Source organism: Protopterus annectens, chromosome 4.part0, assembly GCF_019279795.1.
Source record: "Protopterus annectens isolate FY-2018-M chromosome 4.part0, PAN1.0, whole genome shotgun sequence".
Taxonomy (NCBI): domain Eukaryota; kingdom Metazoa; phylum Chordata; order Ceratodontiformes; family Protopteridae; genus Protopterus; species Protopterus annectens.
In genome coordinates this window covers 128723990-128747370 of record NC_056733.1, presented here as the reverse complement: position 1 = coordinate 128747370, position 23381 = coordinate 128723990, and the positions used below count along the sequence as shown (strand labels likewise).

The window sequence follows — 23381 nt, the reverse complement described above, 5'->3', positions numbered from 1 at the left end:
CATATGGAGAATAAGGGCCTTCTGGAGGGTTTGTATTTTCTGAATCATCAGAGGAGTAATCTGTAGAAACTGGCTCAGGGGGCTCTGTTCTAGGCCTCTTCTCTGGACGGGGGTGAGAGGCCCTGTCAGGGTGAGGCTGGGATCCCCTGATCAAAGAAATGAGATCCTCTGCTAGACTAAGCATTTGAGTACTAGAACTAGGCCTGTGAGAGGGGGCTTTAGCAGGCACTGTCTTGGTTGATTTTGCTGCTTTAGCCCTGGCAAAAGCCTTAATTGACATGGATGCAGGGGGCCTAGCAGCTCCACGTGCAGGAGTAGATACATCTAAGGGGATAGTATCTGATAAATCCTGAGAAACTGTAAGAGCTGGTGGATTTTCTGTAGCAGATTCAGCCATGCTGGAAGAGGCCTCGGTAGAAGGAGGCATGCTTTCGGCCGAAGGAAGAACCGCGGACTCGGTTTCAGCCAAAACCGAGACACTTGCGGTTGGCTTAGCCGCGGTTTCGGCCGAAACCGCGAGTGTCGGTCCTTTTCCTTACGCTTTTTAGCTAAATGTGAAGTCGGAGTCTCCGACGGCATGATATAAGCAAAAGCGGAGCCGAAAAACTCCTCTGCAAACTACGACCGACGCAAGTGTCCGTCGGTTGAAGGAAGCACAGGCTAGGCAAGCTGCTACGTCGTGGTCTGGGCCTAAACAAGGTAGGCAGTAAGAGTGGAAATCTTTATGAGGTATTTGTTTCCCACAAGTTAAACAGTTATTCACTTTTTCTGACATCGGCTGAGGCAAGAAAGAGTCCCCAACGGGGTACTTAGCTTTTTAGAAGTCTTCGGTAGTAGCAATCTCTGGTTCTGACCAACCGGCACTTGCGAACAGCTTCTGCTTCGGGCGCCACGCGGCAAGAAAGACTGAGGAAAATGGTGTCGGCTGATGCCTTTATACCTGCTGAACTGCAGCTATGACGTCGGGTGAAGTGCGAGATCAGCCGAGGCCAGACCCAAACTTTGGAATCCGGCCGACCGAAGGGCTGCCTGAGGCAGGACAACCCGTTTGTTAGGACTGCAGATGCATCCTTGAAGGACATCTCTGTATTTCTGTCTAGCAATAAGTACTCCAAATAAAACAGATTTACACTGCAAAATAAAATTTCCTAAAAAAAAAAAAAAAAAAAATATATATATATATATATATATATATATATATATATATATATATAGTGCATTCTGTATTTCTCCAGTCTTCTCATCAAACCATTACTCTTATACTGCCAGTAGCTGTAATACTGTAATAGACACACTACTGTCTGACACAATCTGAATATGTTGCCTGCTCCAAATTATCTATACCTTGCTGTTTTTTGACATGTGACGTAGGTCCTGGCTGAAAAGAATCCTTGGTTCAGTTAACTTGCCCAGTTATCAAATATTAAATAAAACAGATAAACAAAAAAAAGGAAACATCACTAGGTCAGAGGAAATTGTAACATTATTATGAAACAACAAAAACGAACAAGTTCTTTCATGCATAAAACAGATCTCTTCAGATTAAAAGACTAGATCAGTGGGAGTGAAAACGTACAACAGGGGAAAGCAGTTGGACATCCTATCAGATACATGAAATCACATATTAGACAAAACTATTAATATAAACATCATTGCAATCAATGCCAATAGCCATTTTGGGGAACTAACCTTTGAGAAGATCTCTACACCTTCCAGCCAGACCTCAGCAGATTTTTCAACCACATTAGCAGTTTAGCTATCAGAGCTTCAGAAAGTCATACCCTTCCAATCAAGAGAAATCAGTATTCAATAGATTGGGCAGCCTGTACGTCTTCAGTACAGCAAAAACACCAAGCAGCCCTTAATTTCTAACCACAACTAATCCCATTCAAACAAGTTTTTAAGTAGTGGAAATGAGAATATCAGGTAGAAAAAAGAAAAGGGAAAAGTTGCTTTACTAGCAATTGTGACAAATGGTAATTCCAACATAGATTTCAAAGCTTTTAACCTGTATTCTCATGCCTTTGCTGATGCTGAGCCTAGTCAGAAAAGATTAGGGTTTTCTTCCAACAAATAATAATTTATTAATTTGGAGTGGCTCAAAAAGAATGTCATAGGTGTTTAAATCTTATTTGGGAAGAACCACCACCTTCATTTCTTTTGCATTTTTTAAGTAAGATACCCATTTTTCAGCTATTGTAATTATTAAAAACTTGTTAGATGAGATAATTCTTCTATTATACAATTCCTCCCCTAAAACGTGCACGCTGATTGGCCAGCCCAACCAGCGTGCCCGTTGTAAATCCCTCAATATACTAACGGAAAAGGTCCGTCGCCGGACTTTTCCGTTAGTATAAACTATCTCGCTATGTTAAAAGAGTTTAACATAGCGACACAGGTTTAAAAGCAACGGAGATCTCCGTTGCTTTTTAAAGCTGTCTCGCTATGTTAAACTCCTTTAACATAGCGACACAGTAAAGCAACGGAGATCTTGCGATCTCCGTTGCTTTTTTAAAGCTGTCTCGCTATGTTAAATGGGTTTAACATAGCGAGACAGCTTTAAAGTAAGCAACGGAGATATCCATTGCTTATTTTAAAGCTGTCTCGCTATGTTAAACCCATTTAACATAGCAAAACAGTGCTTTTGCCTACAGCTCTGATGTACTGCTTAGGCATACGCAGTACATCAGAACTGCCGCAGAATACCAGACAGCTGCGGAAGGGCAGTAAAAAGGCATTATACAATGCCATTATTTAAGAAAAGTAATTATTTCTTTTCTTAAATAATGTCATTATATATAAATAACCACTTCTGGGTGTAGGTAATGCTGGATTTACCCACGGTTGGCTTTGTTTGGTCACTCGGGCGACCACGCCAACTGTGGGTAAATCCAGCATTACCCACACCCAGGCGTGGGTTATTGCTATAGTAATATCCTAGAAAGTAGCAAGAAATAATTCTTATCTTGATCTTTTTAACATGGCTCCCTCAGACTTAATCTAAAAAAAAAAAATATATATATATATATATATATATATATATTGTAAAAGGGCAGTTAGTAGATGTCAACAGGCTACTGTATCTGATTCTGTATTTAAAGATGAAACTAAGAAATTCATGACAGGACAATATTGTAAACATTTGTTTAATACTGTTTGTGATGGGTTCATAGGTTAGAATTAGGCTAGCTGCTCTTGAGGGCCATTTTAAGCCTAACCAGTTTCCCTTTTTGTGCTCAAATTAACCTATCCCATTTAGTTAGAGATTGACCTTACCTATCCCATGGTTAATAATCATATATTACCCCAAATGAAAAAAACTGAAATCATACCACAAATATGGGATAAAGCATTTAGGAGCTGCCTATGTCCATTAGTGGTACAGGGGCAGTCCTGTGTTAAAATTTCTCTTTCCCATCCATAGATCCAAGCTGCACTTGAACATGGACAAGGGTGAACTTTCTATTACGTGGACGGGGAGTCTCTTCCAGAGCAGCAGTATCCTCTGTGAGGTACACCAGTCCCTCCAAGCAGAAGAGGTGTATATCCCTAGACTGAGTATTTCTGATACCATTTGATTTGCTGATGTGCAATAAGTCCATTAGTACTGTACTGGAGGATGCCTTGTATAACAGACACAGGCTACCTCTTAGCAGTGTATAGGATATTGAGTATAGTGACAGGGCTTAGAACTGGTCCATGTAAGACATCCTGTTTAAGCCTTATAGCCTTTTAGTAAAATATCTCTGTGGGTGTTCCAGTTGTTGCATGTGTCTCGACAGCTAACGTGCCAAAGGGGGGCATTATATTCTTTGATTGGCCTAATAATGATGATAATGATCTCATAAAGAGTAGGAATGGATTTTATGAATGCTTTGTATGGATACATGATATACAAGTTAATAGCGACAATGAAAATAACATTGTTATGACTGGAGCATTGGCATGGATATAGCCATGAATAACTGCCATAGTCTTAATGCAGAGAAAGATTTAAAGAAGGTTATAGGAGATACTCTTGTTTTGTGAAAAAATAAGATTTTTTATTTAAAAGTGCGAACACAGTGCACTGAAGACTTTATTTGATTGTAGTACTGAAAGGGTTAAGGGGATTTTGCCTGTAATCACTATAAGTACTATAATTTTTTTTGCTAAGTCTCCATTTTTTTTTCAGCATTGACTGTTCTTATGCCACCATATTATTGTAAGAGCTAGTCATCTAACATTATTTCTGCAAATGGATCCATTATCTGTAGTGCTTTTATTTATCTATTTAGTATCATCAGCCATACTTTTCCTAACAGTAGTCATTTGTGAGCATGAATATTGTATTACAAAAAAATTCAAAACTTCAATATCGCCTTTTACTGCCATTCTATCAGTTGTACTAACTTTATATGATGTTTTTTATGTAGTGGATTTTGCAGAAGTTCATGGGCTCATGAGTGTGTACTATACCAATGACCACTGGGGCCTTTTTAAGTGCATCCGAAATCTCTGACAGGTCCTGGTACCCTTGATATTTGTAAGCAGTGGCTTGGGAAATTAAACATTTACAAGCAGGAGCCTGTGAGACGGACCATTTACTGCTTGTCTGTGTCCATTGGAGACATAGGTGTCAAATCAGGGATGAATTTCCTTCTCCCCATCCAACTGTCCAAATTACACTTGAATTTGGGTTAAGGAGGAAAAAGAAGTTATGTACCTACCATAACGTTCCATGTTAGTTGTCTTTATCTCGTCTTCTTTCTTGCTGGTTGGGATCGGAGCCAATCCTCAGCTCCGACTCGGCCATCTTCTATAGCTCGAGAGCTCTTTACTGGCTCAAGGCTACCCCTTATCTCATGATGCCTAGCGATAGCTACCCAGATCTAGTTTGAAATAGCTAACCCCAGACATAGCCAGAGAATCAACCCGTCCAAACCAACAGGTTGAGCATACCTGTCATACTCTCTAAGTCAGTAGAGGAAACAAATCAGAGAACACTCAGCCAGTGAAACCAGAACTCCTCTCGATCCAATAGGACAGGTGGACGGAGGGTGGGACGCAAGAAAGAAGGCGAGATGAAGACAACTAACATGGAATGTTATGGTAGGTACATAACTTCTTTATGTTAAGTTGTCTATCTCGCCTTCGTTCTTGCTGGTTGGGACAGCGTCCTTTGCACCTACAATCCTGGGTGGCTCATTAGAACAGACTTTTCAGAACAGTGGAACCAAAGTCAGCTCTGCTCCTGGAGACCATATCTAGCTTGTAATGAGAAATAAAGGTATGAGGATTTGCCCACGTAGCAGCTGCACAGATAGAATCCATGGGCAACCTAGATTGGAAGGCTACAGAGGTGGCCAAAGTCCTAGTAGAATGACCTTTTGGTTTGAAAGACAACTCTTTGTTTCTCAATTGATAAATGAAAGTAATAATGTGAGACAACCACCTGGATAAGGTCACTTTGGAAACTGGGAAACCTTGTTTGCCTATAATGTAGGAAAGGAATAGTTGGTCCGAATTTCTTATTTCCTTAGTCCTACGCAAGTAGAAACGCAATTGTCTATGAACGTCCAATTGGTGTAATTTGTATTCTGCCTTGTTGGTGTGGTTAGGGAAAAACACAGGGAGGTCTATAGATTGGTTTAAATTATTTTCTGAGTAGACTTTTGGAAGAAATGAAGGATTAGTCCTCAGAGCAACCCTGTCCTTATGAAAAACTAAGTATGGAGGACGAACACATAATGCCTGAAGTTCAGAGATGCGTCTGGCTGAAGTAATAGCTACCAGAAAGAGTGTTTTCCAAGATAGAAACTTAATGGAGCAGGATGCTGCAGGTTCAAAGGGGGGCATAATTAAGGAGGTTAGTACCAAATTAAGGTCCGAAGGAGGAGGGGGATCTCTCACTGGAGGTATAAGGAGAGTAGTCCCTCTTAAAAAGGCTTTACAGAGCTTATGAGACATAATGTTTGAATTAGAGAACCCAACATGAAAGTTAGAAATGGCCGCCAATTGCACCCTGATTGTAGCAGATGCGGACCCAGAATGAAAAATTTGTGCTAGGAATTCCAAAATTTCGTGCAGTGGGGCTGAAAAGGGATCTGCGTTTCTAGCCTCTGCCCAACAAGAAAAACGTTTCCATTTGCTAGCATAAGTTTTTCTAGTTGTGGACTTGTGGAGACAATAATCTCATGTACGGCCGGGGAAATGCTGGAAAGCCTGGCTAAGGTTGGAAGTGGAGCAACCAAGCTGTGGGCTGGAGTGTTTGGAGGGATTGATGCAGCCTGCCTGACTGATGAATCAGTAGGTCTGGAATCGGATCCAGAGTCCAGGGCTGATCGAGAAGGTAATGGTGCAGGAACGGAAACCATATCTGTCGAGGCCAGTAGGGGGCATTGAGGATCATTTTGCAACCCAACGATATTGCTTTCTATATAAGTTTCAGTATCAGGGGAAATGGAGGAAAGGCATAAAGAAGTCCCTGAGACTAATTCTGGACTAGAGTGTCTCTGGGTGTGTGACCTGGAAGGGGAAGAAGGGAAAAATAGTTGCTGCATTTGCTGTTGAAGGGGGTGGCAAAAAGATCGCAGCAAGGCTGTCCCCATTTGCGGAAGATCAGATCCGCAACTATCTGATTCAGAGACCACTCGTGAGGCATGAGAATAGCTCTGCTGAGCCTGTCCGCTATGACGTTGGACCTCCCAGGGATGTGCGTCGCAATCAGAAATCGTTGGGAGGAAATCGCCCACTGCCAGAGTCTGAGCGCTTCTCGACATAGGGGGTAGGACTTGGTTCCGCCCTGCTTGTTGATGTACCACACCACTGACATGCTGTCCGTTTGAATTGCAATGGTCCCAGAAGGGAGAGAGCCCTGAAGAGCTTGCAATGTTAGGAGCACGGCTATCATTTCTAGGACGTTTATATGCAGATGGTACTCGTGAGGCTGCCAAGTGCCTTGGGCTGTCCTGCCCTGATAATGCCCCCCCACCCTATCAGGGAAGCATCTGTGGTCACTGTGGCAACCGGAGGGGGCTGAATGAAGGGACTGCCCTGAGTCACTAGTGGGGAGACCATCCACCAGGAAAGATGCCTTTTGCATGCTTCTGTAATCATGATCATGTGAGACATGGGCAGCTGTTGGAAAGACCACTGTGTGAACAGAAGCCACTGAAAGATCCTCATGTGAAAGCGGGCCAGTGGGATTAGAAGAATTGCCACTGCCATGGAACCCAGAGTTTGAAGGATGAACCTGATTTGTATTCTTTTGCTCTGCATTAGAATTTGTACTTGCTGGCGAATTGTAGACACCCTTTCTGGCGGTAGCCTTGCGGACATGTTCCTTGTGTCTAAGTCTGCTCCTATATAGGTGATAGATTGACAGGGCAACAAGGCAGATTTTTCAAGGTTTATTGTAATACCTAGCTGGGAGCAGATTGTGATTGTGTAGTCCCTGGCTTGCAGAAGTTGATGCCTGGTAGTAGCAGTGAGGACCAGTCATCTAGATATGGAAACACCTGGAATCCTCAACGTCTCAGTTGAGCCGTGACCACTGCCATACATTTGGTGAACACCCTGGGGGCTGTGGTGAGACCAAAGGGCAGAGCTCTGAACTGGTAATGACTGGCTCCCAGCCGGAAGTGAAGAAATCTCCTGGAGCGTCTGTCCATTTTGATATGGTAGTACGTATCCTGAAGATCTATGGAGCACATCCAATTGTTCTGACCCAGAAAGGGTAGAATGGACTGTAGCGTGACCATGTGAAAATTTGTTCTTTGAACAGACCTGTTTGGTCAGCTGAGATCCAGAATCGGTCTCCAGTCCCCTGTCTTTTTCGGTACCAAAAAGAACCTTGAGTAAGTTCCGGATCTGTGTTGGTCTGCCGGGACTTCCTGGATGACTCTTTTTTTCTAGCAGTTTTGAAACTTCTATGACTACTTGGTCCCTCAGATTGGGTGGAACATCTGGAAGGGATTTGCTTGATGGTAAGGGGGGGTTGAAAGAAGGGAATTTTGTAACCTCCTGATATAATGGACCGTACCCATTTATCTTGCGTTAAGTTTTGCCAGGCTTTTGGGTACAGTGAAAGTCTTCCCCCGACTGCCTCCAGAGGCGGGCAGCCGGGCAACCCTTCAGGGATGATAAAAGGGCTTCTCAGAGAAGGATTCTCTGTTGCCCTGGTTCTGCGGACCCCCTCTGCCACGAGGGCGGCATCTGTTGTTGTTGTTTCCCCCTCTGCCCCTGGAGGAAAAATCACTATGTGTGTCAGGCGAGGCTCCCTGGGATTTTTGGAACCACATTTTACCACTCTTCTGACCCTTGGCTATGGTTTGGAAGGAGTGGAAAAACGGACTCCCACAGCAGAGAGAGTCTTGCCTTCTTGCTCACACCTAGTCAAAGTGCCTTTCACTTGTGGTCCAAAAAGAAAGGAACCATCAAAGGGGGTGTTGGTGAATGACGCTCAAAAGGGTTCCGCAAAATTACACAGCTGCATCCAAGCATGTCTCCTAAGGGCCACACCTGTACCTGCGGCTCTACTCGCACCATCGGCTGCATAGGAAATGAGCCTCATGGAGGAATTGACTACAGAATTAAAGGTGACCAGCTGGGAAGCCACTTTAACTTGAGCCCCCTCAGCTGATGGATCTTGAAAGGTATCTCTTTAAGGAGATCCCTCTGAAGCCGGGTAAAATGGCATAAGTAGTTCAGTAACCTTATAGAAAACGTCTCTGAAGCAAACATTCACTTCCCGTATCTGTCCATGGTCCTAGACTCCTTGTTAGGAGGATGGACAGACGAACAGGTTTCCGCTAACTCTTTTTTGGTGGCTGCTGCTACCGCCATGGCATCAACAGGAGCACCTTTGGTAAGGAACTGCTTATCATGGGGTGCTGTGATGAACTTGCCAGGTCTCCTCGGAGTTGGTTCCACTGTATCCGGGGCTGACCAAGCCTTTCGAGCCACCACTGACATAAGTGGATTGAAAGGCGGAGAAACCCAGGAGGTGGAAGGTCGGGAACCGAACGCATCCAGGTATACAGACTCATCCTCGGTAGGGGCTAGGGGATTCCAGTTACCCCTCTGCTTAAACATTTCTAGGATGTCCGAAAAGGAAACATCTTCAGAGGGGAATCTCTGGGACCCTTCCGAATCATCTAAGTCTGTATCAGAAGTGACAGACTCAGGGGAGTCAATGTGCTTCCTCTTGCACTTCTTCTTACAAGGAAGCTCCTCTGAATGATCAGGGGAGGCCTCGGAAGAAGAGGAAACACCCAATGGGGTGCCCTGTAGTGCCGGTTCCCCACGCTTGGGGTCTGCAGGAGGAGCAGAGGTTGGCACAGGCACTACAGGAGACGGAGCCGATGGGGCCAATAGTGGAGCTGACTCAGTGGTCAGCACACTCCTCATGACATCGAAGGCGTCCCTGCCATGATGCAGAGAAGGCTCCGGTTCTGAGGAAATCGGAATCCTTCTCCGCACCGAGGGAGACGGCTCCGAGGCCGATGTAGGAGCCGAGCTCACCTGCGCTGAAGCTCTGAGAGGGAGAATAGGGTTGGACAAGGGTCCGATGCCACTCGCCCCCTTGGAGCCAAAGAGGGAGCCCCGGCGCCCAGATCCCACAACGGACGGCATCATCAAGGGAATCGCAGCCGACGACGGAACCGAAGGAGCTAGAATTATCAGAGCCGACAGTTCCACTACTCGAACCCCAAAGAACGCCAGCTCCGAGCTCAATGGAGTCGGAGGAGGAACATCGATAGAAGTGGACGGAGCCGACACCTGTTGAGGAGGGCTGGACAACATCTTGGCAAGTGCCTGCGACTTTAGCAACCTATTGACCACTCTCTGCACGTCGTGATCCGACAGCCTAGAGGATCGAGAGGAGTGAGAATATCTGTGACTGCGCTTGCTCTGAAGCAGGGGAGACCGAGGAGCCGAATGTATCGATTCCAAAGAAGGGGACCTCAGCCTCTTGTGGGCTGCACGAAGGCTCCGAAGATTCTGATGGAGCCGAAGGGGAGATAGTCTTATCGGTTCCAGCCGGAACCGAAGTAGCAGGTAGAGTCTGAACCAAGGATGGCTCTGAACTTGGAGCCGACGATTTGGTAGATTTGGGGGATTTCACAGGCTGATTCTTGGCCAGTGAATCCTGGGGCTTTAAAAGACCCCTAAGAATAAGCTTATTCTTACGCTCCTGCAGAACTCTTGGACTAAATGCATGGCATATAGAACAAGAGTCCTGCAGGTGCACAGCGCCTAAACAACACACGCAAGAAGTGTGCCCATCTGTCAGAGACATTTTCTGACAGCATGAGTCACACTTCTTGAACCCAGACACTTTGGAGTCTTTTGACATCCTGTAACAAGAAAACAACAATAGCTAACAATTCAAAATATAGTCTACAGAAAAACACGGTATACTAACAGACTAAAGCTAAAGTTATTTATTTATTTTTTTTATAGGAAAGCCTCTAACTCAAATGGCTAGCCTATAAAGAAAAGAGAAGGAAAGCCTCTAACCTAAACGGCTAACCTGACAAGAAAGGATAAGAAGGGGGGGGAGGGGGAGAACTCTCTAAGTTAAACGAGTTTGATAAGGAAGGGAAGGAAGCTACAATACACACTAGCTAACACAACCAAAAAATAAGACTAAAAGTTAACAATAATACCTAAGAAAAAGACTATTTTTAGCAAAAAGGTTCCATAAAGAAACTTTATACAAGCCTGAGCCAGAAAAACGACACCTCGCAGCTGAAGCGGCAAACGAGATCTGGGTAGCTATCGCTAGGCATCATGGGATAAGGGGTAGCCTCGAGCCAGTAAACAGCTCTCAAACTACAGAAGATGGCCGAGTCGGTGCCGAGGATCGCCTCCGATCCCAACCAGCAAGAACAAAGGCGAGATAGACAACTTAACATCTTTGCTGTTCCAGAGAAGGTCTAGTCTCTGGAATACATACATGTCTCTCCAGCAGATACTATTTATATTAAAGGCAAGGTTTTAAGTCTTTAAAATAGGTAATCCTGGTGCTGTTTGTTTTGTAGATATGCAGGGGGGTTCATCAGCATGGAGTCCAACAATGCCTTGTATGACGGGCATAGTTCTCTCCTCAACAGCCTGTAGGAGGCAGAACACAGGGATGACTATGAGGCAGTCTGCATAGAACATGTTACTTATGCCCTGTATTCTTTTAGTGAGGAACATCTGTGGATGTTCTAATTCATGGATATGTCTGGTTAGATGCATACTAATTAGCGAGGGGACTGTACTCACTGACAGGTTTGATGAATACTGAATACAGAGGAACAATGACCTTAGATGCCATACCTTTGTTTATAAGTTGTACAACATAGAATGATTTAATCATGACTGTAAATACATAATGATCAAAGGTTATATTACTGTCTACCTGGTGTGTTGTCAATATGATAGTTATCAGGGGTGGATGACTTCCCAGTGGAGAGTATTATGCATTTCTTGGCACTTAGTTTTAGTCCATGGCAGTGACACACGGTATTTGTCTGTGTCAATTCTTTCTGGAAAACATTAGCATTGTTGGGGGATTCTATGACTGCACCTAATTTGCAATTGTCTGCAAATTTAGTCAGCCAGAGGCCCTTGATGTTGGCTTTGATTTCAGAGAAGTAGATGCCAAAGAGGAGAAGTCCTAGGACGAATCCCTGAGGAAGACTTTTGGAGACTGGCCTCTTTGTTGAGGTGAACTCTCCAATTATAACTTCCTGGGTCCTGTCTGAGAGTCAGCTAGCTAACCACTGGGTGACATAAGGGTTTATACTTTTATCCCTTGAGTTTGTTAACAATGTCATGTAGAGTATTGTGCCAAATGCCTTGGTCAGGTTAAGGTGTGAACCATTCTGCCCTCACCCATTGCTTTAGTGACCTTCTCAAAGAAGTAGAGCAAGCTCAGTAGAAATGACCTGTCCTTGACAAAACCAAACTAGTTTGGGTCCAGTGTCTAGTTGTTTCCTATATCATTAAAGATCATTCCCATGATAATTTTTTCTATGGCTTTGCATACGAGACTAGTGAGATTTATGGGTCTGTAGTTTAGAGTGTTTGTAGAGGACCTGCATTTGATAATGAGGCACACAGCTTGTTTAGGCGCTATGGTTAAATAGTGATTACAAAGGGCTTCATGCAATATCAAAGACAGCCTGGGATATTGTCTGGGCCCATCAATGCATTGTGTTCTTAGCCTTACAGACAGCACTGAGAATCTGTTACCTAGTGACAGATGGGGGGAGTTATATTTGATGGTATTTCCTGAGGGAAGGCTGAGAGGGAGAGTGGGGTAAAGTTAGAGATGAATTTGTCCACCAGTACGTTTGATATATCTTCTGGTTCAGTGCAGGTGGCTCCACTAGACGGGTTCTATCAGTCAGCCAGTTTGCTACCCATCTGGTAACATACAGATTGATGTCTAGTTGAGAGAGTTTATCTATTATAACCAAGTGGGGAACAGTATCAAAGGCTTTGGCCAGGTCAAGGTAGGTCTTCCCCTTGTCCATGGTTTTGGTGACTGTCTCAAAGAAGTCGACCAAATTTAACAGGCATGACCTCCCCTTGACGAAACCAAACTGTGTGGGATTGAGTGTTTGGAGGTTACCAATGTCCTTGTTAATAAGGTCCATGGTAATCTGTTCCATTGCCTTGCAGATCAGGCTAGTTAGCTTGATGGGTCTATAATTTCCTGGATCCATGGGTACTTCACCTTTGTGGAAAGGGATAACAGTGGCTGTCCTCCACTCGGCTGGGACAAAGCTGGTACTCACACTTTGGTTGAATAGCGTGACTAATGGTGTTGCCTGAGTTCAAGTAGGATGCATCTTGGGATGTTATCGGATTCCATGGAGGCTGTATTTTTTGCCATTGAGAGGGCAGTGATAACTCGCTCCCTAGAGACATGGGGGAGGGCGGGCAGGTGCTGGAGATGTCCTGATTTACTGATGGGGGGAACAGACGGGTGAAGTTTTCACTGAACTTGTCTGCCAATAGGCTGGCTATATCTATGGCGTTTGTGTCCTTGACCACCAGTTCTGAGCAGATCTAAGTGCTTCCTTTGAGACTGCGGACATATGGGATGAAGGCCTTATAATTGTCTTTAGTAGATGTGGTCAGTTTGGACTCCAAGTTTGCTTTGGAGGATTTCACTAGTGCTCTTATTTCCTTGTTCAGGCTAAGGAGAGACTGCTTACAATTAGACACCTGCACCTTCTTGCTGGTCCTGGACAACAATTTTTTTTTCCTTTTATTATAGAGTTTCTTTATTGCAGATGTCCACCAGACAGGTTTACTCATCCTTGAGGAGGATAATTTTGTCCTGTTGGGTATTCCTGATTCCATGCAGCTATATAAATGCCTGTATAGTACTATGGTATAGGTTTGGACATATGTGCCAGTTCCTATGGAGGGGGAGGGGGGTGTGAAGCTGTTTATACCTTCCCTCGGGAGGCTGTAATCAGCTTTGGAGAAGTTTTTTGTTTGACCCTATCAGGGGGTGGGGGGGTGGGTTGGGGAAGATGGTGACTTCAAAAGTGACCACTTTGTGGCCGGATCTTACCAGGGAGGATAACACTGTAGGGATGCTGCAGTGGTTTCCTATGTTGGTTAATACCAACTCCAAGATATTATCACCTCTTGTGGGGGTGTCGACCAGCTGGTCCAGGGCATTTGCACTGATGAAATCAAGGAATCTCTGAGTATTTGTGTTTTGGCATGAGTAGTTCTTCCAATCTATGGCTGGATAGTTAAAGTTGCCCAGGATCAGGGTAAAGAGTTGAATCTTAATAGATTCAAAGAGGTCCAGAAAGGTGGAGTGGGCCATCTTGAGTCAAAGGTGGGGGCCTGTAGCTAGCTATGATTTGAATATGAGTCTTGTCATTGGTTAACTGCACCTGGAGTGTCTCCTGTGCATCATACTGTTTGATCAGCCTGGAGGTGTGTATGTCTCTAATATATATTGCAACTCCACCTCCTTTTGCTTTGCTGCTCACGATTTGGGGTCTGAATGTATGTTAGGATAAGTAACCTGGTATGGCTGGGGTACTCTACGCAGCTTTGAACCAGGTTTCTGTGACTGCAAAAATATCAGCATATTCCAGGGTTAAGAATGCTTGCAATGAGTGTAGTTTCATGTTTAGACTCCTAGCGTTTAGCAGCATGACCTTTAATTTGCATTTTGACGAAGTTTTCATGTTAGTAGTTTTGGCCTCATGCTATTGCCTAAAAAAGGCACTATGGGGGAGGTAAGAGCCTTTGCTAGACCCATAAAGCCCAAGGGAGACAGATGTAGGCCATTTCTGGCAAAGCATTGTGGTCTATCGATCATGTCTTCCCAGGCTGCCAGGTACTGGATCCTCTTGGAATGACACCAGAAATTAAGCCAATTGTTAAAGTCAATCATTTTCTGTTTGTATTAAGGCATCATTCTGGGTGGCGGTACAATGCTTCTTAAGGCTAGGAACGTGCCTGCCTGGGACACATATTCAGTGAGCGCGATCATGTCTCTCTTCATATAGTCCAGGGAGGTATGTCTCAAGAAATTCACTCCAACATGGACTACGCACAGTCATAACAGTACCTGTTGTTGAGAGACTTAAATGCATGAGCGGTATGGTGGATTTTGGCACCTGCAAACAACTAACCATGACTTTCTCCTTATCCAGCCTGGTGAGGGGCACATCTGTGTGTCTTACAATGGTGTCTCCTATGACTAATATGCTGGGTTTATGTTTAGGCCTTAGTGGCAGGTCTGTGGACTATGTGTGGTGTGGTGGGGCTTTGTTTGGGTATGTCTTTGTAGTGGACCTCTGCATATGAGGGTCTGTGTTGTGTGGGTGGTGTTTGAGGTGTGGTGTTTGTGCTGACAGCCTTCTAAGTGCCAGATATACTGGCTTGTGAGGGAGACAGTGTAGCCTTTAGGTTCTTAATGTAAGTGCATCTCTCACAAATTGTGTTCCTAGGTGGTAGTAGTAGAGGGTTGTCTGTGTACATGAGGCAGTTGCTACACTGTCTCAGGATGCCTATATCAACCAGACTGGCAGGAGAAACCAGAGGGAATTGTCCATCCATGTTTGTCAGAATCTGAGGAAAGAGGCCAGAGAGAGCTAAGGGGGTAAAGGGTGGAAGGTCTAAGAGGAATATTACTAGGTGATCACACAAGTGCTACTAAGGGAAAATTTGTAGTAGGAATACATTGCAATGTGTTAAAAACAGTGCAGCTGTGGTGCATGACATGCAAGCAAGCCCAAACCAGCTCCAACTTGGGGTTTAAATACCACAAAAAATAGACACTTTTAGTAACACAGAAATCTAGCCAATCCTGCTGCTCCCTGCTTTCCTTACCAATCAGCTTGTGCTAGACAAGGTCCAGGCAGCCCTGCTACTCTCATTAGCAGAGAAGATAGGCACCTACCAGCACAAGATGGCTACAAGAAACACAGAAGGCAAACACAAGATGGCTACCATAAACACATAAGGCAAAAACAAACAGCTCTGGATGCAGCTAACCTGTATCCAGAATATGATACTCAATTTAAGGGTTAAGAACACAGTAAAACTCACAAAAAAGCACAGATTATCCACTTACAGACAAAAACAGAACTCACAGTATGAAAAAATACAGTTAAACAGTAATGACTTACAGTAAAATGCAGTTCAACAGTAATGAATTGCAGTAAACAGCAATGAAATACAGTTAAACAGTAATGAAATGCAATTAATCAGTAAACTGCTTTAAAACAATGCAAATGGGATAAATTAGCTCACAATCGCAACAGTAAACAACAGCTCAAATGAAGCAGCAATTCAGTAGAATACTGTCATCAATTTAATCAGGCTACCGACAACAGTAACAAATGTGGCAAACTAAATGCAGTTGAACACCTAATCACAAGTAGCAAAATGTAGTAGGTAGAGGCAAATATTGTTTTTTTTTATTTTAAGTAGAAAGTGAGTAGACAGAAGATAATTCAAGGTTAAGACGGTAAAGGGGAGGGCCTTCACAACTGCTCACATTGTATTCAGTAGAATGAGCTGATGCAATGGGTGGGCCTTCACAACTGATCTCACTGTACTCAGCAGAATGAGCTGATGCAATGGGGCTAGGAAGTGTGTCCAATATCAAATTTATAGTAGAGGCGGGCAACTCAAAAGCCAGCAAGCTTTAAGATCACAACAACAGTTGGGCAGGTGGGTGGGGATACAAGATCATAATTCAGGTAAGGATTCCATTCAATAAGCCCAAAAACAGTCACACAGTTTAAACAGATATGCAACAAATATTGTTTTAGTTAATCAGAAGTGCAGAAAACAGTTATAAATAATCATTTATCTTTTTTAGTCTCACAGCAAGTTTTTGGAAAACAGCAGAGCAAGGGCAGAAGGCCTACCTTACTGCAGCTTTGAGCAAACAAGCACAAACTGATTTAAACACTGGTTATTTAAGTCAGAGAAACAGGAACCAGACAAAGTTCAAATTATCCAATCAAAAACACCCAAAACAGAGCCCTGTAGCAGTAACTCTAGCTAGATCAGACCAAAATGAACCCCCCCTTCCCATGAAGCAACAGCTAGGTCTCTCTAGACAAAAGATTAACTGTACTACAGAAGCTCCAAATGTTACAGACAGTACTAGATTCAGCTCTATCCTAGTGTTTTTCAAGTGCAGCAACAAGTAAAATGAACAGAACAAGCAGATAAGCAAAAAGGAGACAAAGATCAGAACAGAGGTTAGGATTCAATTTATTAAACCTAAAAAAAACAGTTGCACAGTTTAAACAGATATGCAGCAAATATTGATGTTATGTTGTCCATATCTCGCCTTCGTTCTTGCTGTTTGGGTTCAGAGCCGACTCTCGCCTCTGACTCGGCCATATACTATAGCTTGAGAGCTTTTACTGGCTCGAGGCTAGCCCCTATCCCAGCATGCCTAGCAGTAGTTACCCAGATCTCGTTTGCCTCTTGCAGTGTCGAGATTGTGGGTACTGGCTCAGGCTAAGTGTTTTTTCCCTTATATTTTTGATCAAAAATTTCTAGTTTAGCTTATCTAATTTGTTAACAGTAGTTATCCTTCGTATTTGTAGCTATCCCTATCTTGTCTGAGTGACTTGATTTTGTGTAGTTTAACTGTTTTTTCTCTCTGGCCTTTCCCCTCTTCCAAACCCGTTTAAATTAGAGGGTTCTTCTTCCCTTTCTTGCCTTTCCTATAACTTTAAGGAGTTACCGTTTAAGTTAGAGGCTCTCCTTAGGTGTGGAGTCCGCCATTTAGCTTAGAGGCTCTCACCCCCTTTTCTGTTTTTCCCTGCTGTTAAAAAAAAAAAAAAAAAAAAGAGGATATTTTTGTCTGTTATTGCCTAGTTGTTTCTCTTTGTCTAGCTAACTTGGTTCTTAATAGTATTATTGCATAGTTTCTCATTAGTAGTCTATAGCCTTATTCATAGTGCTGTTCTCTATTATGTCCAAGGATACTGCCAAGGATTTGAAACCTTCAGGTTTAAAAAAGTGCGACTCATGCTGCCAAAAGATGCTCCTTATGGATGGGCACATGAGTTGCGTATATTGTTTAGGACCTGTTCACCTGCAGTACTCGTGCTCTATCTGCCATGCCTTTAGTTCATGAGTCCTGCAGGACAGAAGAAACAAGTTAGTCTTGAGAGGTTTACTGAAGAGCCCCTTTGCTGCTGCCATAGAGGGGACTCAGCCAGCTAAAAAAATCAGACAAAGTCAAGCCTTCATCCTCTTCGGCTCCGAGTTTGGACCCATCTAAGGACAAGGGCAAACCACAAGCTAAGTCAGACCCAACTTTCAGTTCCGACAAGGCATCTTCACCTATGGCTCCATCTGTGTTTTCGGAGCCAGAAAGTTCCCATAAGGGTTCCAGGTTTCCTGCCTTGGAACCGGTGCAGTCTGCTTCACAGTCTCCATTGTTACAATCTGTGGCGGGCAGTCACCAGTCTTCAACCCATTCCTCAAGGTCATCCAGGAGCCTCTCGGATGATGATGATGTGGAGAGGGTGGTAAAGAGGCTTCTTAGGACACCAGCATTAGCCAAAATACTTTCGGGCCCATCCCAGATGGAAATGGTGCCAACAGCCCAAACAACACCTGTCTCAATTCCTCCTCCAACTCCTCTGAGTTTGGAGCCTGAGTGTATGGAAGTCGTAGTGGTGGAATCATTGGTTCCAGTATCCTCCTCTGTTATTTCGGTTCCGACTACCGCTCCAATCTTCTCGATACCCCTTTCTGTCAAGGGATCTGGGAGCCAACACTCTCTCATCGGTTCCTAGAGGGGGAGCAACATCGGACCCTTGTCCGACCCTACTCTCCCTCTTGGAGCTTCGGTGCAGGTCAGCTTGGCTCCTATATCGGCCTCGGAGCTGTCGCCCTCAGTTTGGAGGAAGTCTCCTGCTTCTTCAGAGCTGGAGATTCTTTCGGGTCGGGACCGCAATGCCTTCGAGGTGATGAGGAGAGTGCTGTCTGCTGAGACAGCTCCACCCTCGGCTCCATTAGCTCCTCTGCCTTCGGTGCCAGTGTCCACCTCCAAACCTCCCCTCCACCTCAAGCGTAGGGAACCCATGCTCCAGGATGCCCCATTAGGCGATCCCACCTCATCCAAAACCTCCCCTGAGCATCCCGCGGAGGAGGTCCTTCAGAAGAGGACTTAAAAGAAGAAGCATGTGGACTCCCCTGAGTCCTTGACATCAGACACAGACTTGGATGACTCAGAAGGGTCCCCATGGCCCCCCTCTGAAGATGTCTCTTTTTCAGACATCTTAGAAATCCATAGACAGAGGGGTGACTGGAAGTCCCTTGCCCCTTCTGAATACAAGTCAGTGTACCCGGATGCATTCGCTTCCCAACCCTCCACCTCTTGAGTATCTCATCCTTTTGACCCACTATTGCAGGTAGTGAGTCAGAAGGCTTGGAGCTCTCCAGACACCATGGAACCAGTTCCGTAGAGGCCCAATAAATTCATTACAGCCCCTGAAGACAGGCTCTTCTTATCTACAGGTGTTCCCATTGATGTTATGGTGGTGACAGCAGCCACCAAGAAGGAATTAGCGGAAACTTCTTCATCTGTCCCTCCGCCAAATAAAGAGTCTCATACAATGGGCAGATATGGGAAGCATATGTTTTCTTCAGCGACCTTTACACTCAGGTCGCTCAACTATTTGCCCCACTTTACAAGGCTTCAAAGGGATCTCCTCAAGGAGTTAGAAGATACCTTACAGGATCCTACAGCTGCGGGAGCCTCGGACAAGGCGGCTTCTCAGCTTGCGACCTTGACTTCAGTGGCTAACTCCTCCATGCGGCTCATTTCTTATGCAGCCGATGGGACAAGCAGGGCGGCAGGCACAGGGGTAGCCTTATGCAGACACTCCTGGATGCGTCTTTGTCATTTTGCGGAGCCCTTCAAGTCTTCCTTCACCAATGCCCCCTTTGACGGCTTGTCCCTGTTCAGGCCTCAGGTAAAAGAGATTCTTTCCAGGTGTGAACAGGAGTACATTTTTTCTGCTCCATCTAGGCCCTATCCTAAAGGCCAGAAGAGTGGGGAAATGTAGTTCCGGAAATCCCAGGTAGCTTTTCCTGACACACATGAAGAATTTTCCCCCAGGGACAGAGGGGGAAATAACAACAGAAGACGCCGACCTCATGGGGGGGGGGGGTCCGCAGAATCAGGGTGACAGAGATACCTTCTCTGGAAGGCCCTTCCAGCACTCCTGAAGGGAGGCCTGATTGTCTGACTCTGGAGACAGTCAGGGGGGAGATTAACCTTGTACCCAAAAGCCTGGCAGACAATCACAGAAGATACATGTGTACTATCCATAATATCCAGAGGTTACAATATCCCCTTCTCCTTACTTCCCCTGTCAAAAAGACAATACTCTATCCCAGATGTTCCACCCAGTCTTTGGGATCAAGCAAACCTAGAGGTTCAAAGGTTGCTAAGAAAAAGAGTCATCCAGGAAGTAGTTGCAGACCAAATTGGATCCAGAACTTACTCAGGGTTCTTTTTAGTTCCAAAGAAAACAGGAGACTGGAGACCCATTTTGGATCTCAGCAGGCTGAACAAGTCAGTCAAGAAAACAAAGTTCTGGATGGTAACACTACAGTCCATTCTTCCCTTTCTGGGAAAGGACAATTGGATGTGCTCTATCTATCTCCAGGATGCGTACTACCACATAAAAATTGACAGATGGTCAAGGAGATATCTACGCTTCTGGCTAGGAGCCAGTCACTATCAGTTCAGAGCTCTGCCCTTTGGTCTCACCACAGCCCCCAGGGTGTTCACTAAATGCATGGCAGTAGTTGCGGCTCACATGAGGCATCAAGGATTCCGGGTGTTTCCATATCTAGATGACTGGCTCCTTACTGCCACCACCGAGCATCAACTAATCAGGGCGAGGGAATAAACAATCCGCTCTTGTTCTCAACTTGGGATCACCATAAACTACGAAAAATCTGCCTTGTTGCCTTGTCAATATATTACCTTTACAGGTGCAGATATAGACACAATGGCCATGATAGCAAAGCTGCCTCAAGAAAGAGTATTAACGATCCGTCACCAGGTTGTCATGCTGTTCACACAAAAGAGGATTCAAGCAAGATTTGTCCTCAAGGTCCTGGGTTCTATGGTGGCGGCAATCACTCTGGTCCCTATGGCTTGCTTCCACATGAGAATTCTACAGTGGCTTCTTTTTGCACAATGGTCATTCCAGGATTTACCCATGTCACATCAGATTCTGAACACGGAATCCTGCAAAAGGGATCTGGAGTGGTGGCTTCACTCCCCTATGGTGACAAAAGGCAGGCCACTTCTCCCCCCCAACCTGTAGCCACAGTGACCACGGACGCTTCCCAGATAGGGTGTGTGGTGGGGGGCATTATCTGGAACAGACTGTTCAAGGGACTTGGCAGGAACACAAGTACCACTTGCACGTCAATGTCCTGGAGATGAGAGCAGTGCTTATGGCGTTGCAAGCACTTCAGGACTCTCTACCTACAGGGACTATAGCAATTCAGATGGACAATATGTCGGTAGCATGGTACATCAACAAATAGGGTGGAACCAGGTCTTACCCCTTGTGTCGACAGGCTCTATGAGTTTGGCAATGGGCGATGTCTTCCCAACACTTTCTGGTTGCAACACACATCCCGGGGAAATCCAGCGTGATAGTGGACAAGCTCAACCGGGCTATCCTGATGCCCCACAAGTGGTCACTGAAGCAGGAAGTTGCAGACTTCTTTTTTAGCAAATGGGGCCAGCCATACTGGGATCTGTTTGGCACCCCCCTCAATACCAAATGCAGCAGCTACTTTGCCCTAGGCCGACCACTGGGACAGTCACCCAGGGACACACTTTTTCATGACTGGCCCCCAGGACTGCTTTACGCCTTTCCACCTTTTCCCCTGATCCCCAAGGTTCTTCAGAAAGCACAGTTGTTGGGTTGCAAGTTAATCCTCATTGCCCCTTACTAGCCTCGCCAGATATGGTTTCCATTCCTTTGGCCTCACCTGCAAGGAGAGCCTTGGATCCTGGACCCAGCGCCAGATCTTTTGAGGCATCAGTCGGGAGATCTTTTGAGGCATCAGTCGGGGCTCTCCATCCTTCCATTCAAGCTCTCAAGCTCACAGCTTGGTTTCTCCACTTCCAGTCTTAGCTAGGCTTCCCGATGTTTCTCCAGCAGTTAAACACATTTGATTTCCTCCCATAAGCCCATTACTAGGAAACTTTATTTTAGTAAATGGAAGAGCCTCTCTTGCTGGGCAGGCAAAAATCAGGTTGATCCCTTTACTGCTCCCATTTCAAAGATTCTTGAATTTCTTGCTGAAACCTTCGACCAAGGAGTAGCTGCAACTACTATCCGAGTTCAGTTAGCTGCCATTTCTCATTTCCATATGGGAGAAATGAGTTCTAATATCATGTCCCATAGGTTATGCAAGGCATTCCTAATAGGTACTACCCTTTTAAGACCTCCAATAAGAGAACCTCTTCCCCATTGGAATCTAAATTTCGTCTTGGACAGTCTGATTCTTCCTCCCTTCGAACCATCTGCTTCTTGCCCACTCAAATTTCTGACTTGGAAGACCCTTTTCTTGGTTGCAATTACCTCAGCTAGAAGGGTTTCAGAATTACAGGCCTTGTCTATTATTCCTCTGTACTTGATTTTCCATAAAGATCAGCTTTCTCTCAGAACCAGCCCCTCTTTCTTACCCAAGATATGTTCTGACTACAATCTGAATCAATCCATAGAGCTTCTTGTGTTCTTCCCTAATCATGGCAACAAGGCAGAGTATAAGCTTCATCAATTGGACGTTCATAGACAGTTAAGTTTCTATTTACACAGGACCAAGGACTTTAGAAAATCTGACCAATTGTTCATATCATTTGCGGCCAATAAAAGAGGCTGTGCGGTCTCAAAGGTGACTTTATCAAAGTGGCTTTCAGACACTATAAAACATGCCTAGGAGTTGCGTAAACAAAAACTTCCAGGGTAAATTACAGGGCACTCAACAAGGGCCTTGTCTACCTCTATTGCCTTTCAAGCCAGATTGCCTTTGGATTCGATCTGTGCAGCAGCTACACGGGCTAATCCTCATACCTTTATCACTCATTATAAAGTAGATGTGGCCACCTGGAACAGGACATCCTTTGGTTACACAGTCCTGAAGAGTTTTTTCCAGTAAGCTACGCAAGAATTAGGTGCTGGGGACGCTGTCCCAAACAGCAAGAACAAAGGCGAGATATGGACAACATAACATAAAGAAGTTAAGTACTTACCATAATGTTCCATGTTTGTTGTCCTTGATCTCGCCTTCCTTCTTGCGTCCCACCCTCCTTCCCCCTTCCTGGAGGATCAAGAGGAATCCCTTGTTCTATTGGTTATACTGGCTGGGTTTCCTTTATACCATACCTTATGGAGAGTCTACTACTACTACTATTGTGGAGGAGTCACACCTTTATATGTAGGTGTCATCGGATATGTAAGGTAGACTATATCTCTTGTCTATTTATCTGATATAGTGTGGGGTTATCACAAACAGATCTGGGTAACTACTGCTAGGCATGCTGGGATAGGGGCTAGCCTCGAGCCAGTAAAAGCTCTCGAGCTATAGTATATGGCTGAGTCAAAGCCGAGGATTGTCTCTGAACCCAAACAGCAAGAAGGAAGGTGAGATCAAGGGCAACAAACATGGAACATTATGGTGAGTACATAACTTCTTTTTTTAGTTAATTAGAAGTGCAGAAAACAGTTGAAAATAAACACTTATCTTTTGTAGTCTTACATCAGGTTTTTGGAAAATACAGCAAGGGCAGAAGGCCTAAATCACTGCAGCAAGAGTTGCAGTGTGCACTAAGCAGTTAGACATGAAAG

At 44.8% G+C, this 23381-nt stretch overlaps 1 protein-coding gene across 1 annotated transcript in view; it reads right to left on the bottom strand.

The window, feature by feature from the left end:
- Positions 1-23381, bottom strand: part of LOC122800226 (dynein axonemal heavy chain 17-like) — a 17083451-nt gene that overhangs the window by 11238816 nt on the left and 5821254 nt on the right. The window lies entirely within an intron of this gene.